The sequence below is a fragment of the Notamacropus eugenii genome, chromosome 3, assembly GCF_028372415.1.
Source record: "Notamacropus eugenii isolate mMacEug1 chromosome 3, mMacEug1.pri_v2, whole genome shotgun sequence".
In the NCBI taxonomy this organism is placed as follows: domain Eukaryota; kingdom Metazoa; phylum Chordata; class Mammalia; order Diprotodontia; family Macropodidae; genus Notamacropus; species Notamacropus eugenii.
In genome coordinates, this window is record NC_092874.1 from 291,271,317 (window position 1) to 291,288,469 (window position 17,153).

Below are 17,153 nucleotides of genomic sequence, written 5' to 3' on the forward strand. Positions count from 1 at the left end.
GACATGACTTGCACTTGACTTAGTTTTGAGTGAGGGAGGGCTGTGCAGGTCACCAGCCTCACTTCTCCTCCAGAGCCATCTGAATCCAGTGACCAGATATTCATCAGGATGACTGGAGATGACCCAGGATGAGGCAATTGGGGTTAAGTGACTTGTCCAAGGCCACACAGCTAGTGAGCGTCAAGTGTCTGAGGTGAGATTTGAATTCGAGTCCTCCTGACTCCTGCACTGGTTCTCTATCCACTGTACCACCTAGTTGCCCCCCAAAGAGTATAAATTGTAGAGAAGGCACTAACATTGCTGGAGCTAGTTTCTCCAGTGGGTAGTTCCTTTTCCCAATGAAATCTTGAGTCCAAGACTTATCCCTGTGTATTACTTATGCCTATGCACAGTAGAGTAAGATCTGAGATTCAAGTCTTCTGATGTCTAGTCAAGGCTCTTCTCACCTACGTGTGAATCTAGGCAGGAACAAGAGCACAGAGTAAGCAAAAGAGCACACAAAATACCACCATTATTTTAGTTAATGGCCAAAAGAAAGTTAAGAAAAACAAAACACTTCCATCTTAGGTAAGCAAAAAAGAAAGCCTTTGCTATCGGATTAATTAAAGGGTATTGAAAAAAATCACCAAAGGAGTGCTAATGGAAGTGTGATACAAACATAATTTAACCAAAGCACAAAACTAGTGGGGAATGGAGACATTAGCCCAGCAATGGGAACAAATCCTTGGTTTTCTCCCTGAATGGAAAATATTTTATATTAAATTCATGTGCATTCTCCACACAAGACTCAAGCATTCTCAAACTAACTTCTGAAAGATTACTAAACATACACCTCAGAGTCAGGATGCTAATGAAAACAAATCTAGCTTTAGATGAGGAATTCCATCTCTGACAAAAGAGGGTTATTGTCTCACCAGTGGTAAGAGTCTAATATGGTATCCAACTCACAGACTACCTTGTGACAATGTGTGCAATTCATGAGCCAAATAGCCACTGGAAATTGTGCATCAGAGGGAAACTGGAAGATGATAAGGTCCAATGGGGATCCTCTTGAGTGCTCCTATAAGCTCAATCCCAAATAAATTTGAAAAATTAGACATGAGAAATTCAAGGAACTTGATAGAGTTTATCAATAAGGAAACTGAAGTCCAGTGAGAAGGGAATCTTCCATGGGAAAATAATTACACAGAAGAATCATTATAGAATCCAGAGCCTCAGATTTTAATTTCAGTATTCTGTCCAATAAGCAGGGGTGGGGAACCAGGGCCCTTGAGGACACATGTGGCCCTCTAGGTCCTCAAATGTGTCCCTATGACTGAATCCAAACTTCACAGAACAAATCTCCTTAATAAAAGGATTGGTTTTGTAAAATTTGTTATTGACTAGCAGATTGGGGTGATTATTATTAAGTGGTGATTAAATGCACAAAATATTTAACTTTTGATATATACTCTGACATCCAGTATAGTTATGCTTCTAATATTTCAGTCTCCTCCAATAGAATGTAAAAATAGAATGCTTAAAGCCAGAAATTATTTCATTTTTGCCTTTACATTGCATTGTATAGCATAGCACCTAATACATAGTAGGTACTGAATAAATACTTGTTAGTTTCTTGAATGGTTCCATGTCATACACTTGTCTTGGGATAAGATTGTCATCTATTAAACCCTCCTCTATAAAATGTTTTATCTTTTCAACTTTGTCACCTTTTAAGCATCTTGTACTTGTGCCATTTATTATTTGAGCCTATGTGTAGTACTTAACATTAATCTGTATTAAATTTTAGTTTGTTAGATTCAGCCCACTGTTCTAACCTATGGATATTATTGTGGGTCCCAAGTCTTCTTTTCAAGGTGTTAGCTACTCCTCCTAATTTTATCATTTGCAAGTCTCATAAGCATGGCATCTATACTTCAATCAATCAAATAATTAGGAAGCATTTAGTAAGTGCTTATTACATACAACACAGTCTACTGAGGATCTAAAGACAAAAGGGAAACCAAGAAAAAGCTTGTGTAGAAAGTCAGCTATTCCTAATCCAACAAACACCATTAAGGACTCATCGTGTACTAGGCAGTGAGATAGTTGCAAATTATAACCAAAGCAAAGCTCCAGCCCTTCTGTAGCTTAGCCATCTGGTAATTAAAGTCTTAGAGAAAAATGCAAGCATCCAAAAGAGAAAGGTATGACATTTCCTAGGAACAGAACTCAACTCAAAATGTATTTATTAAGCACTTTTTTAAAGGAAAGGTACTTCATTTTATATTGATATAATGTATATTTCTCAATATCTTTTGGGTCAGGTAATTTTTTGGGGGGGGTCATGTAATTCAACCAGTTCGGGATGTATATAATCATATTTCATAGTCAATTATAACTTCCATTGTGTTCACAAGGAAATTGCCAGAGGGTTTGTTAAATTTCCTGCTGAAATCTAAGCATACATTGTAATGGTGTAAACCCCCTTTTTTGGAGTCACAGGTGCTGGGAGCAGCTTCTGGAGGCAGTTGGCTTTTCTCTTCAGCCCTTCATGTTATTAGTCTTTGAGTATTAGCACGGAATAATTTGCATAACAAACTTACTTGACCCAAAATGAAAACAGAAAGAAGAAAGATAACTGGAAAGAAAATAGGAATGCCTACTTTGAAAAACTTCAAAGATTCCTCAATTAAAAATGGTCAAACAGGCAGTTTTCAGAGGAAGAAATTAAAGCTATCTACAATCATATGAAAAAATGCTCTAAATCACTATTGTTTAGAGAGATACAAATCAAAACATCCCTGAGGTACTACATCACATCTATCAGATTAACTAACATGACAAAACAGGAAGATGATAAATGTTGGGTAAGATGTGGGAGAGTGGAAACACTAATTCATTGTTGGTGGAGCTGTGAGCTTATCTAATCATTCTGGAGAGCAAATTGGAACTATGTCCAAAGAGCTATAAAAATATGTATACCCTTTGACCCAGCAATAGCATTTTTAATGCTGTATCCCAAAGAGATCATAAAAATGAGCAAAGGACTCACATGTACAAACATATTTATAGTAGCTCTCTTTGTGGTGGACAAGAACTGAAAATTGAGGGGATGCCCATTAATTGCAGAATGGCTGAACAAGTTGTGCTATATGAATGTAAGGGAATACTATTGTGCTGTAAGAAATGATGAACAGGCAAATTTCAGAAAAACCTGGAAAGATTTATATGAACTCATACTGAGTGAAGGGAGCAGAACCAGGAGAACATTGCACACAGTAACAGCCACAGTGTGCAAGGACTGTGTTTGATAGATTTAGCCCTTTTCAGCAATGCAAGGACCTAAAACAATTCCAAAGGACTCATGATGGAAAATGCAATCTATATCCAGAGAAAGAACTATGGATTCTGAATGCTGAGTGAAGCAGACTTTTTTGGGGGGTTTTGTTTTTTCTTTCTCATGGTTTCTCCCATTCATTAAAATTCTTCTGTACAACATAACTAATGTGAAAATATGTTTAATATGAATGTATTTGTAGACCCCATATTGGATTGTGTGCCATCTTGGGGATGGAGGTGGGGGGAAAGGGGAGAAGATTTAAAACTTATGGAAGTAAATATTCAAAACTAAAAATAAATTAACAAAAAAAAGAGAAAACTCCAAAGATTCAGTGGGAAATGCTGATATGAATTGATAACATCAGCCAGAAGAAACCATCATTCCTGCTGGGAGCAAAGGTACAGTTGAAAATGAATTGTCAGGAGCAGAGTTGGCTGCACAGTCAGTCATCAAAGGGGAACAGTGACTTGAATGAATAACCCCTTGCAAAGGACTGGTATGGAGACTAAGTCCCATAAGACCTCACCCAAAGTAGTGCAACAAATAATGAAAAATTTATAGGTCTTTGGAGGGGGAGGGGTTTAGTGGGTTGAAGAAGGGGTTGAGGAATCACTTGACCCACTTTGGACTTCAATGTGATTCATGGCTATCCTTTATAAGTTAAATAAGCGGTTTTGGAATTAAGGTCTTATGAGTCTAAGTGCTTATAAGATGAGACTGTGGATTACCCCCAGAGAAGTGTCCAGTTCTGAAGTTCCCACATTATTTTTAGGCAGGGACAATGAATCAGAGAAGTGAGAAGTTCCCAACCTATGTCTGACTGGCTTCAGGAAGAAGCCTCTGAACAAAGGTGACACCAAATCTATTCTGTTCCTTCGATCTACTAGCCTATTAACCTTGGTGAAATAAAGAAAGAAAGGAAGGAAGGAAGGAAGGAAGGAAGGAAGGAAGGAAGGAAGGAAGGAAGGAAGGAAGGAAGGAAGGAAGGAGAAAGGAAGGAAGGAAGGAAGGAAGGAAGAAAGGAAGGAAGGAAGGAAGGAAGAAAGGAAGGAAGGAAAGAGGAAGGAAGGAAGGAAGGAAGGAAAGAGGAAGGAAGGAAGGAAGGAAGGAAGGAAGGAAGGAAGGAAGGAAGGAAGGAAGGAAGGAAGGAAGGAAGGAAGGAAAGAAGGAAAATATTGGTTTCATCTAGCTTGGCATATTCTTAATAAATTTACAGTGATCACTGCTTCTTAAGTCCTCTAGTGTCTCCCCTTTAATAACATTCTAGTAGTTTTGCATGGATCAAAGTCAAGCACACTGGGAACTTAACTTTTCTGAAAATCTTTAATTTTTTTTATGCCAACCCCTGTATATCTCCAGTACCATGGCACTTCCACCATTTTCCATGACCTCCCAAAGGTCATTACTCCATAATTGTACACACAATTTCTTTCACTTCCATGAAATATAATTTATCCTTCCTGGTCTAGTGAAATTAAAGGTAGTTAGGTTTTCTTGACCTGCATCCTCACTAATCTTGGGCTACAAATGCCTGTTAACTATTTTGGTTTTGTCCGCCCCAAGACTGAACATCAATTAGGAATAATTTCCATTATTGGCTAAAAATTAGGTCTAGAATAATATTTCTCTCAATCTCCCTCATCTTAAAAACAATGAAATTATTTATGTAACAAGGGGTAATCATAGAAATCCCCCATTTCACAGAATGCATGTACTCCCCATCCTTGCACATACACATAATCAGTGACCATGTGTCCCAGTTAATACAGGGATATGTTGAAAATGATTGGAGACTAAGGTGCTTAATCAGTAGGTTATAAGAACTTTAAAGAGGCTCCACTCTTTTTTTTTGAGATATCACTTAGGATGCTAGTCCCTATAACTTGGAATTGTGGGCAGGGAAGGACTCCAACCTGGAATGCTAACCAAATAGCATCCATGAGCATAAGGCATACAGAACACAAGATTCCCTAAGTGAGACAGACATTGGACCTCAAGTCTCTGGTTGCCTCATTGGTTCAGCTTTCTTCCCTCAAAATAGATCACTGATATCTTGAAGAGTAGATGTTTTCAACCTTGAGAGGTATTTTATAAATCTGAAGGTTTTTGGGTTGCTGTGTGAACACCATTTAACTAGTAAGAGGTGCTTTTCACCATGACACCACCACTCAAAGCAGGAGATGACCACCATTAGCATGATGATGAGGAGGAGGATGATGATGATGTGACCATTGGAATGAAGATGATAAAATATTCATATGTACTTTGCTAAGCACAAGAGATTCCAATACAAAAAAAAGTAACCCCTGACCTTGAGGATCTCACTTTCTAATGGGGGATGATAATGTCGGAAAGGAAGCTAGAAATGGGGGGAGGTAGAGCATGGTTTGGAAATGGTCAGGAAGTGACATAGAGGGCTGGTTCCAAGCAAGATATGGTGAATGCAAAGGGACTAAAAAATCCTGCCTTGTTGGCCAGAAGATCTAGACTTTGTGAATTGTTCAGACACTGCAGATCTGAAGTAAATGTGAAATATCTGTTCAGCCGTTCTACTAAATTATCTTTACCTTTCAGGAAAGGACAATAGATGTGACAAGGCCAATATTTACAAAGCATTTCAAGATTCACCAAATGCTTTACATGCATCATCTCATTTAAACCTCAGAACAACCCTGTGATGGTGGTGCTATTATCCCCCATTTTTCAGAAGAGGAAACTGAGGCAGAAGGAAGTGAGTAATTTGCCTAGGGTCACATAGCTAGTAATTATCTGAGGTAGGATTTAAACTCAGAATTTCCTGACTCTTAAGTCTAACTCTCTTGATGCCTTCCAGAGATATTACATTGAATTAGATGGACAGACCGACACACATACACTCGCGCGCACACACACACACACACACACACACACACATACACACACAGTCCAAAGATGGACTATTGTTATATGTTCTAAATGTTTTGTTTAATTTGAACATACAGATTTTTCATATTTAAGAACTTCGTTGTGATTCAAGAAATAAGTAGCTGTCCTATACCTGATATCTTGGTATATAAATCATTTTTTTATAGAAGGGACCTAGTTAACCCCCTTTAAGAGAAAGAGGAGTCTTGAGTCCCAGCTAAGCTTTGTTTTGTTAATTTTCCTCAGAATGCTGGGATGAACGCATAATGATCCAGAAAATATCAAGTCAAGAAAAGCCTGAATCCCCACTGGGTCAGGTCCCATTGGTATTGAACCTGGACCACATGAATGTAGAGCCAAGAATCCATCCAGGGTGCCCCCTAGCTTATGAATAACAATCAGCAAGTTAATTAAAATATTTAGACAATGCCCTACAATTAGCAGAGTTTTTTTTTTTATTTTGTATTTTGTATTAGTATTCCTAGTGCTTAACACAATACTTGGCACATTGTTGTTCAGTACTGCTCAAATCATTACCCAATATGGAGTTTTCTTGGCAAACATCCTGGAGTGGTTTGTCATTTCCTTGTCCAGTAGATTAAGGCAAACAAGTGTTTTCTCACCTTTCTTTCCTTCCTTCCTTCCTTCCTTCCTTCCTTCCTTCCTTCCTTCCTTCCTTCTTTCTTTTTCTTTCTTTCTTTCTTTTTCTTTCTTTCTTTCTTTCTTTCTTTCTTTCTTTCTTTCTTTCTTTCTTTCTTTCTTTCTTTCTTTCTTTCTTTCTTTCTTTCTTTCTTTCTTTCTTTCTTTCTCCTTTCCTTCCTTCCTTCCTTCTTTCCTTCCTTCCTTCATTCTTTCCTTCCTTCTTTCTCTCTCTCTGTCTCTCTCTCTGTCTCTCTTCTTTCACAAAACCTTAAACTCAGTTCACTCTGAAGCTCATATATTGGACCACAAAAGGTCCTTGCCCAAACTCCACTTAATGGCTGTATTTTGGGCCCTCCTGGCTTAGAGTGAATGCCAATGTTAACTATTTCTCTTTGGAACAGCAACTCTGGGAGTCTTCCCCTCCAAGCTTAATTTTTTTCCTCTTTTTTTCTAATTAAAGGGGCCATCTCTTGACTCACTTCTTAAAGAAGCCTATTCATGAAATGGGCATTACCTCACTCTAAATGAGTAACTGAAAAGGCCTTAGCCTAAAAAGGCTACCATCTCTCATTGAATCCTGGGCCATCTCCAGTCATCCTGATGAATATCTGGTCAATGGATCCAGATGGCTCTGGAGGAGAAAGTGAGACAGATGACCTTGCACAGTCTTCCCTCATTCAAATCAAAGTCAGTTGCAAGTCATATCATCATTTATCTGATGTCACAGTCCTCTTAGAAAACAAAGGACAAACACAAGAAGATAAACAGAGCTTAAGTGACTTGCCCAAGGTCACACAGCTAGTAAGTGTCTTATGCTGGATTTAAACTCAGGTCTTCCTGACTCCAGGCCAAGGACTTTATCCAATGAACTACCTAGCCATCCCTACTTGACACACAGTAAGTGCTTAATAAATATTCCTTTCTTTCTTCCTATCTTTCTTTCCTTCCTCTCCCTCCCTTCCTTCTCTCTTTCCTCCCTCTTTCCCTCACCCTTCCTTTCCTTCCTTGTTTCCTTCCTTCCTTCCCTCCTTTTTTCTCTCCTTCCTTCCTTTCCTTCACCAGGAATTTATCATGCATTCCCTCATATTGCTCAGATTTTTTTCAACTACATTTCTACCATGATATCACTGCTGTTTCTCCCTCCTTTGAGCCATATACTAATGCTTTTCATTAGGTTTCTCACCTCTGGCTCCTGAGGATTCACACAGGAATGCATCTTCCTGATATGTAATGCTACTCCATCATCCATTTTATCTAATCTACTTCTCCGAATAAGTTATTGCCACATTGCAGTCTTGTGTCTCTGTGTCAAGAAGTCTCTGTGATGCCTTTGAGTTTTAATTCTCTTTGTTTTAAGATATCTTTCATTTTGTTACAAAAATTACTTGCCTGGAATCTCCAAGCTATTTTATGACAGAGATAGAATTAAATACATCCTCTCACCCAATGGTAAGTGTTCTTTGATCCAGGCAGTAATGCTTTCCTAGTTTTAGGATATCTATCAAATATATACATATATATATGTATATATATGTATACATATATATCAGCTTCTTATATGATTTGGGAGTTATGACCCTGAAAATATAGGAATAGACTTTGGAGATAGATTCCATCAAACAAAGGCTTGTAAGTACATATTTATTTGTACTCTGTCAAATCTAATCAAAAAGAATTTAAATGAAAAAGAAAAGTCATGGAAAAGGATTGGCATGACCCTCACAATTTAGAAATTTTGTGTGTAGTTACAATGTAGAAAGATCAGTAGTAGAAATGTTCAGAAATTCATAGGAGACAAAAACCAGCATAGGATACAACAATAGACCCATGGTCTCAAATAAACTCAGGGGCAACTGGTGCTAGTGGAGTGGTTGGGAATGGACTCATGGAGGAGATTTTTGAGGCAAATGGGAAAAAAAGATAACTGGGGGATAGTATAGATCATTGGTGGGCTATATAATCAAGAATATTGTAGGGAGATGCCTCATCATGGGGCAGTGTCTTCTCTGACATCTGAAGTAATTGTCATTATTCTGGAAGGTAAGCATGATGGGGGAAAAAGAAGGAATCTAAGGCTGTAGAAGACAGTGTCAGAAATTCTGTAGAAGGGAGAGCCTAGAATGTATGGCTTCAAAATTTGGATCACACGAGGAATACAGAGAATACAGAAGGGCTAATAATCATATGAGTCATGAATCAGAGAACGAGGGTTTAGAGAAGATAGATAATGAAATAGTGAAAGAAATCTTTTTTGAAAAGAGATTCAAAAATGAAATTAAAAAAAGCCCTAATGAACAGGACTATTTGAAGGGGAGAGGAGGAAGAGGAAATCTAATTGACTTACCTTTAAAAAAAAAAAAAACAAACTAGACATCAAAGGAAATATATATCTAACTCTTATAATTTCAAAAATGATTGAATTAAAAAATTCAATAAAATGAAAAATAGTGACAGATTAGGAAAAAACCCTACAGTCTATTGTTTGTAAGAAACACATTAAACAACAATGACAACATACACAGAATAATACTGAGGGAACAGGAAAGAAATGCTATGTGTAAAGTGAATCCAGAAGAGCAGGAGCTACAATTTTTGTATCTGACAAAGCAGAAATAAACATTCAAAAAATAAATAGGCATAAACAAGGAAACTATATTATACTGAAAAGAACAATAGATAACAAGCTAATATCCCTAATAAACCTGTGTGCTTCAAATGCTCTAGCATCCAGATATATAAAGGAAACATTGTCTCAACTACCAGAAGACAAAGATAGCAGCTCAATAGTGACAGGAGACTCCAATATCCTTCTATTGGTTTGGGATAAGTGGAACAAATATATACAAAAGGCAAAATGTGGAACTGAAGAAATTGTAGAAGAAACTAGGGATAAAATACTTACACCATCTTTCTAAATAAGACTGCAAATGAATACACATATTTCTCTGCACCACATGGAATTTTTTTAATTGGTCATATACTAGGGTGCAGAGATATTGCAAGCAAACTTAAACGTCAAAAATAGTTAATAATGCTTTATAGACTATAATGGAATAAATAAAGTAATTGGTTCAAGAACCACAAACAAAAGATACAGACCCAAATAGAGACTTAACAATGAAATCTTTAATAGGTGGGCCAAAGAACAAATCATAGAAATAATCATAATAATGTACAAGAGAATGATAATGATGAAACAATATACCAAAATTTCTAAAATGAAGTTAAAGCAGTTCTCAAGGGGAAAAATTCATTTCCCAACAGACATGCATTAACAAAATAGAAAAAAACAGAAGATTAATGAACTGAATATGCACTTAAAAATTAGAAAGGCAAGAAATAAACAAACTTAAATAAGCCCAAATATAAGCAGGTATAAAAGTAGTAGAAAACATAAAAAAAGCTCCATAGAAATAATAAATAACATGAAAAACTGGTTCTTCAAAAAGACAAATAAAATTGAAAAATCCTTAGTAATCTAACTAGAAAAGAGAGAGCAGAAAAATCAAATCAAACTGATAAAGCAGCAAATATACAAGGATAAATCACAATAGAACCAGAAGAAATAAAATGAATAATCAGAATATATTATTCATAGTTACATAAATAAAACAAAACACTAAAGAAATAGAATACCTTCAGAAATATAAAATATCTAAACTCTCAGAAGACCAGATAGAGATCTTAGATAACTCACCCTCAGAAAAAGAAATAGATCTATCTGTAAAGGAAATACCAAAGAGGAAGGAGAACTTCTGGTCCTGATAGATTCAGAGAAAAATTCTATCACACTTTTAAAGAATAATTAGTACTCATAATTCACAAATTATTCTCAAAAATTGAGAAATCACCCCATCAGAATCCTTCCATGAGACAATATGGCCTTAATACCTGAACCTGAGAAAGATAAAACACAGAAATAAAATCTATAGGTCAGCATCATTAACGAATATTAATTCAAAAAATTTAAATAAAATCATGCTAAAAAGACTATAGTGACTTATCTGAGAAATCATTCACTATAGCAAAGTGGAATGTATGCCAGGGATGCAGAGATGGTCCAATATTAGGAAAACAATAAAAAAAGCACAACCAACTATCTGTAAAACAAAAAGTATCCAAACTATGTGATCATTTCAACAGATGCAAAACAAATCTTTGACAACATAAAACACTCTTTTTTGCTAGAAACCCTACAAAGTATATATATAAAGGTGAGTTTTTTAAAATAACAAAAATCACTTGGCTAAAATCAAAAACAAGTACCAAAACAGTTCTGAAGGACTTTTGATGAAAAATGCTATCCATCTCCAGAGAAAGAACTGATGGAGTCTCAATGCAAATTGAAGCTTACTTATTTTACTTTATTATTCTTGTTATTTTCTCGTCTTTTTTCCTTTGCACCATGATCAACAGGAAATGTTTTGCGTGATTGCACATATGTAATCCATATAAAATTGCTTATCTTCTTAAGGATGGGAGAAGGAAGGGAAAAACTATAGAGCTATTTTTCCCACAATACTTGAATTGTTTCTTTTGATCTGCTTGCAATATTTTCTCCTTGACCAGGGAACTCTGGAATTTGGCCACAATGTTCCCAGGAGTTTCTCTTTTTGGATCTTTTTCAGGAGGTGATCAGTGGATTCCTTGAACACTTATTTTGTCCTCTGGTTCTAGAATCTCAGGGCAGTTTTCCTTGATAATTTCATGAAAGATGATGTCTAGGCTCTTTTTTTGGTCATGGCTTTCAGGAAGTTCCATAATTTTTAAATTGTCTCTCCTGGATCTATTTTCCAGGTCAGCTGTTTTTCCAATGAGATATTTCACATTATCTTCCATTTTTCCATTCTTTTGGTTTCGTTTTGTGATTTCTTGGTTTCTCATAAAGTCATTAGCCTCCATCTGTTCCATTCTAATTTTTAAAGAACCATTTTCTTCAGTGAGCTTTTGAACCTCCTTTTCCATTTGGCTAATTCTGCTTTTGAAAACATTCTTTTCCTCATTGGCTTTTTGAACCTCTTTTGCCAATTGAGTTAGCCTATTTTTCAAGGTGTTATTTTCTTCAGCATTTTTTGGGGTCTTCTTTAGCAAGGTGTTGACCTGCTTTTCATGCTTTTCTTGCATCTCTCTCATTTCTCCTCCCAGTTTTTCCTCCACCTCTCTAACTTGATTTTAAAAATCCTTTTTGAGCTCTTCCATGGCCTGAGCCCATTGAATATTTATTTTGGATGTTTGGGGCACAGAAGCCTTGACTTTCACGTCTTTCCCTGATGGTAAGCATTGTTCTTCCTCATCTGAAAGGATGGAAGGAGATATCTGTTCACCAAGAAAGTAACCTTCTATGGTCTTGTTTTTTTCCCCTTTTCTGGGCATTTTCCCAGCCAGTGACTTGACTTCTGAGTTTCCTCTCCACACCCACCTCGCCTCCAGATCTACCCAGCCAGCACTTGGGGTCTGAGATTCAAATTCTGCTTCCCAGCCTCAATGCTTTCGGCTGGGGCAGGGCTGCTATTCAGTGTGAGATTAAGTTCAGCTGCTTGGGTGGGGGCAAGGTCGCCACAAGGGGTTCAGTCCCCTCAGGGGGTTTATGTAGAGATCTTCAACAATGGATTCGAGCTCCTGCCTGCTTTGGGAACCCCTGTCTGCTGCTGCCTCCACTGCTGCCTCCCTAGGGAGCCTGAGTTATGGAGACACCCCTCTCCCTTCTCAGCCAACCAAAGAGACTCTCTCACTGACCTTTGGCACCCGTGGGTGGAGGGACCTGTGCTGCTGCTGGAGATTCTGTCCCTGAAGCCTGCTCGGATCTGCTTCTCTCAGTGCCATGCAGCCAAGGCAGGGCTGGGCTCTGCTCTGGGTCCGGTGCATGATGGACCTTTTGGGTCAGTTTTTCAGGTGTCTCTGGAACAGAATTCTCCTCCATTCCATTGTTCTGTGGCTTCTGCTGCTCCAGAATTTGTTGAGAGTTCTTCTTTACAGGTATTTTATGGACTGTGGGTTAGGAGCTAGCATATGTGTATCTTTCTATTGTGCCATCTTGGCTCCTCCTGGATTCCTATAGAGCTATTTTTTAATGAACATTAAAAAATGTTTGTTTGTATGTAGTTGAGAAAAAATAAAACAAGAATTAAAGGTAGAAAATAAAAATTGACAGTGTTTCTATATTATTAAAACAAAATACATGAAGAAAAATAAGAAGAGAAATGACATTTGAAATAACAATCAGATGAACAAACTATCTGCATATTGACCCCCAAAAGCATGTAAAAGACTTGTATAATTTCAATTACAAAGTGCAGTAGCTGTTTAAGATATTAAAAAGGCAGATTTAGGCATTCAACTTGTTTAACCTCATCATTTAATAGACTAGGAATTCAAAGACATAGAGGTGAAATTATTTTTTTCAAGATCTCCCAGACAGTAAGTAATAAATTCAGAATCAAGACAATTCTGAGGGACTTATGACAAAAAAATGCTATCCACCTCCAGAGAAAGGATTGATGGAGTCTGAATACAGATTGAAGCATACTTATTTTATTTTCTTTATTGTTCTTGTTTTTTCTTGTCTTTTTTTTCTTTTTCAACATGGCTAATATAGAAATATTTTGTATGACTGAACACATGTACTCTATATTAAATTGCTTGCCTTCTCAAAGAGGGGAGAGAAGAGGAAGGGAGGGAAAGGATATGGAACTCAAAATTTTGTGGTAAAAGAGGAAGGAGAGCCCCAGATTCTCTAATAATAAGAACTGTTCCAAAGTGGAATGGGTGTCTTGAGAAGATTCATGTTCTCTTTCACTGGAGGTCATCAAGAAGAGGTTGGGTAATCATTTTTTTTTGTTAGGTTATATTGGGATTCCTTTCATGTATGGGTTGGCCACATGACCACTAAGGACTCTCTCAACTCAAGTTCTATGATCCTGTGATTTTTTTTTAATAGTAAGAGTAGCAGGAGAGTGTTTTGTTATAGAAGTCAAGGAAAGGGAGAGTTTCAAGAAGATGTCATAATAATTTCAAAAGCTACAGACACATTAATGAAAATGGGGACAAAGAATGAGGCATTGTATGGAATGATCAAGTCATGAGTATGTTTTGGGAATGTAGTTGCAAGATCAAAGCCGTACATTTATTCATGGTCAGATTAGCCACAGGGTGGAGAATTTTGGGGCCATGGCAACTTTTCCAGACCATTGATTAAGATCTAAAAGGTGTTGAGAATTATTTTAGGATAGAAAATGGCCACATTGATAAAACCACAGATCTTTGAAAGACTAAAGTCACATTGAGTCACAACTGAGACTCATTATGTCTCAAACAAGGAAATCTTCCATCCCATACCCATGTACATTTCTTTTTCATCTCACATATGCATATACATATAATATATACATATACACATACATACACACATACACATACATATCTATGTGTATATTTAGAGAAAGGAAACATTTTTTTTCTTCTAGAAGCTTAGCAATGAAAGGAAAGACAGCAGATGAGAATGAGCAGGATTAAGTAAAGTTGTTTGCAATATAGAGGACATCTGGGTATGTAGTCAACATGAAGAAGGTTATTGGGAGATGGAGACTAAGTAGTAGACATAGGATTTATCCTTTAAAACAAAGAGGGAGATCTTTTACTGGGGGATAGGAGAGAGAGAGAGATGAGTCTTACAGAAAAATAAGAAACTTTGATTTGGAAATGAGGAAACAAGTGAAAGAATCTATCTAATATTTTAGAAAACCATGATGAAATAGCAAATGACACATTCCAGAAATAGTTAGAGCAATAGGTAAAAGTGGGGGCTTGAAAATATTAGGGGAAAGTTGAAAATTGCCAATATGAGGGACAGTTCATTAGTTTAGGATTTAGACCTGGAAGGGAAATTAGAAATTGTCTTGACCAATTCTCTCAATTTATAGGCGAGAAAAATATGCTGAGAAAGCAGAGTTGATTCAAAGTAGGTTCTCTGGATCCAAAGCCAAAATTCTTTCTACTAAATAATATTGCCTCGTAGAACTAACAAGACCCAAAGAGAAAGATTCAGGGAAGGAGCATCTTATATTAAAAAACATGAATTTATAACAGGGCAGCCAGCTCCATATCATTCTCCAATCTTCCCATGCAAAATTCTGTTGTGATGTTTATTCTACTTGGCAAGTTGTCTAATTAAAGATGATTTATATGTTCTTTTGGTAATCTTAGCTTTTCACAGGGTTCCCTTTATAGTGGGAACCTCCAAACACTGGCAGAAGAGCCTACTTTATCCACATGTAAAAGTTCAACCCCTCCAAACTTTCCCTAGGATCAATACATGTCCTAGACAAAGGCAAGAATAGACTCATAGAATCACAGACATAGAGGCAAAAAGGAATTGAGATTTTCCCTTGATGAAGTCAAAGCAATGTTAACTTAATGAATTTCCACCCTCTTATGTTAGAGATGAAGAAACTGAAACCAAAATAGGTCATGTGACTTGTCCATGATCACACAGCTAGCAAGTGTCTAAAGTGAGATTTTCCCTAATTCCAGAACCAGCACTATATCTACTATGTTATGATTTCCTAATACATCTAATATGAGGAAATATGGATTATAAGAACTGGGGAATCCAAGGAGTCATATCAAAATTTCTTTTGATCAGCATAGAGTCTGCTTTAGATACAGGCTGACTCTGCTTTAGATACAGGCTTTTGACCACAGGTGGAATTCAAATAACAGGGGCCAATTAAAATATTTGCCTGCTGATGTGCATAACTGAATGAGGGAGCTTGAAAAATGGAAGTACTATTCCTTCATGAAAAACAGGTCGTGTCCTTAGTTTTTGCTGAACTGTCCTCTCTCCACACAATAAATACCTTCTTAAATTATTTGTTATGAGGAATGGCTCTCTGAGATCATAAAGGGGAGGGGAAATGAGGCATTGAAAACTTTATGTGACACAAAACAAAAAAACCCAAAGGATATTAATAAAATTATTTAAAGATAAAGGCCAGGGGCAGATATATTAATTTAATTTCCTGTGTATGTTCTTGTGGGTTTTGCCAAGCACTAGATCGGAGAAATGTTATAAACAAAGTTTACCTAGACTTCAGCAAAGGAGAAAAAATGTTGCACATTCTCCATTGGGAAAAAATAGAAAGATATAGACTAAAAGGTAATAGAGTTTGGTTGTTATAGAATTTCATAAATAAATAATCATGCCCCAAAGTACTCATTATTGTGTTGGTGTCTATCAGGAGGGAGATTGAGGAGGGAGGTCTCTCGTGATGTCTCAGGAATCTGTTCCTTGGTTCTTTTCAACATTATTATCAATGAAAGCATTAAAGTATCAAAAGAAGACAAATCATAATTTTTCAATTAAGAGAGGATGTGATGCTAGATAGAATAATTAATACCTTGGATGACAAAGTCAAGAGAGAAAAATATTTTGATTGCCTCGGAAACAAGGTCAATAGAAAAGAGCTCCTGGATACAGGGAGCCATGTATTAGAAATCCTGTCGTACAGGAGAGGTACTAGAACCGGTCAATCACAACCCATAGAGGGGGAGGGGGATACAAAGGGAGAGGGAGAGAAGCAAAAGAGAAAAGGTGGAAGAGGGTCAAGGTGAGAAGGAAATTGAAGAAAGGCAGTATTCTAATTTTAAAAAACTTTTGAATAATTAGAACTGAATGAAGGTAAAATGAGCTGTCGGCAATATTTGAATTTTTTTAAGGAAAACCTAAATAAACACTCATCAGTGATGTTGCTGAAATAATTTTGGTCATGGAGAGTGGCTCGTATGGCCACTGAGGTCCCTGCTACCTATGAAATTCTGTGACTGTAGAAATGATTTGACAGGATTTGAGAAAGTACAATGGATAAAATTTGGTGATTGGTTAACTGGGATAGAGGAGAAAGGGGGAAGTGTCTAGAACACCCCAAGCAATCACTCTGTCATTATTTATTACATTTAATTGCCTGTGAACTTATTATATTACCCTTGTTGAGGATAAGTTTATTCAAGAAAGAGATTGTCTCATTCAATTTTTTTATCTCTTGTCCAGCTCTGTGCCTAGAACATGGTATGTACTTAGAAATGCTTTTTAATTAATTCATTGTCTGACTAGAACGTAAAGTCTTTGAGTTCATGTATAGTTTTACTTTTTACTTTGCATCCCCAGTGCCTAGTTTAGTGTTCGGCACACACCAGGCATTTAATAAATGGTTGCTGAGTGGTTAAGATGCAGGTTTTGGAACATAGTCATGTTCCCTAACTTTGTGTGGATAATAGTGTGTGGGTCAGA